Raw genomic sequence first — 1,714 nt, 5'->3', positions numbered from 1 at the left:
TTCTACATGCAAGCAGCACAAGGATACATTTTTTGTGGATTGTTGATGCGTTCTTGTTCATGCAGTGATTGATAGCACGGTGGCAGAAAACGAGACGCGGGAAAGAATGAGTCACGGAGATGGCACTGATCTTTTCGGTTCTCAAAGGCCAGAAACGCCCCCTTGGGATGCATCAGAATACAGTCAACTCATTTCTGTAGGGCCGTTGCTGGCACTACTAGAACAGTACGCAGGGATTGGTATGATGCATGAAAAACATAAGAAAAAAAACATTTGCCATGTTCGCGACGATGAAGATGATATTCTACTTATGTCCTATGCCGTCATTTTTTTGCAGGTTCTTATGACCAAAACACACTCAGGGGGACACCATGGCAAGTTCAGTCGCAGGGCGCTAACACTGACAAATGTGCGGGCAGCCAACTTCAAGTAGCTAATGTGGCAAGTCAAGGTAACGCATACGAAAATGAAACATACTGGTCTGAACATGAAAAATAAACTTGCAAAGGATGGCAAAAGACTCACGAGTTATGTCGGGGAAAAATGCAGAGCCTTCGTGCAGCACGTGGCGGCAGTCGGCACCCATGTACCTGCCATCGACGTCGTACACAGGTTAGTCCATAAAAAGTGAAGTTGCGGACGATGAATTACCAGAAGAAGCGTAGTTGACAACTGCAGTTGCCATCCCATAACAACTGCAGTTGCCATCTCTGGACAACTTGCAGTTGCCATCCATGGACAACTTGCAGTTGCCACCCTGGACAACTGCATTTGCCATCCTGGACAACTTGAGTTTGCCATCCATAGACAACTTGCAGTTGCCATGCATTACCCATCTAAATACCATGTTTAAAGGTTATTACGATGCTTCTACCCCGACAAACGTCTCATGGCAAGCTTCACACAATGCAGATGCAGCACACCAATTTGGTGTTACGGAACACACAAGATGGGCACATACAGCACAACAAGGTAAAATGAAAAATTTGCATAGTGAGCTCAAGACTAGAATATTAAAAAATTGATGCTAGAACACACTAGTTTGCCATGCGTTGGCGGCAGTATTTGCCATGTATGCAGGACTACAATTGTCATGCACATAAAATCTAAGTTTTCATACTAAAAAAATGAGATGGTTGCCATGCATGACTGATGCAACTACTGAAAACCCAGTAGTTGCCATGTTTGTTGGACAGTAGCTGCCATGACTAGACAACTACAGTTGCCATGCATGTCGGCATACAGACTAACAGCTTGCTTGTTTGAATGATGTCATGCCAAATCACTTGAACTTGATGTACCCCGTTACGATAAACATGTCATTCAAGCAATAGATCTTACGCTTGTCCCCGTTTTTTATATTACAGGGCCTACGACTAAAGTGAACAGCGGCGCAGGGGCATCTACTGCGGGAAGCTCTGAGCACACGGAAGACGCGGTCCTCCAGCCAGACACAAGCCATGTCGCAGACAATAACGAGTCAAAGTCAGAAATGGCAATCATTCCTGCAATGCCGACAAGCACCCCTTTGAACACAAGCAATGGCAACACTCAAGCAGATCAAACCGCCGCCTATACTGAAGTGAATGATGAAACTGACGATGAGGCACAAGGGGATGAAGATGGTGGGCAATCAGAGATCGTGGTACCTCAGCCACCGTAAGTTGGGTAGAGATTTGAATCGTTCGAAGAAGCAAAGGAATTCTACCAGACA

At 45.4% G+C, this 1,714-nt stretch overlaps 1 long non-coding RNA gene across 1 annotated transcript; it reads left to right on the top strand.

Annotated features, from left to right (window-relative positions):
- The first annotated feature begins 373 nt into the window (after positions 1 to 373).
- Positions 374 to 903, top strand: LOC123064885 (uncharacterized). Its single transcript, XR_006430838.1, has 3 exons — positions 374 to 451; positions 550 to 612; positions 856 to 903. It is a non-coding gene; the product is annotated as an uncharacterized lncRNA (long non-coding RNA).
- The last annotated feature ends 811 nt before the right edge of the window (positions 904 to 1,714 follow it).

The sequence above is a fragment of the Triticum aestivum genome, chromosome 3B, assembly GCF_018294505.1.
Source record: "Triticum aestivum cultivar Chinese Spring chromosome 3B, IWGSC CS RefSeq v2.1, whole genome shotgun sequence".
Classification (NCBI taxonomy): Eukaryota; Viridiplantae; Streptophyta; class Magnoliopsida; order Poales; family Poaceae; genus Triticum; species Triticum aestivum.
The sequence above is the reverse complement of the archived record's forward strand: the minus strand, read 5'-3'. Positions and strand labels throughout refer to the sequence as shown.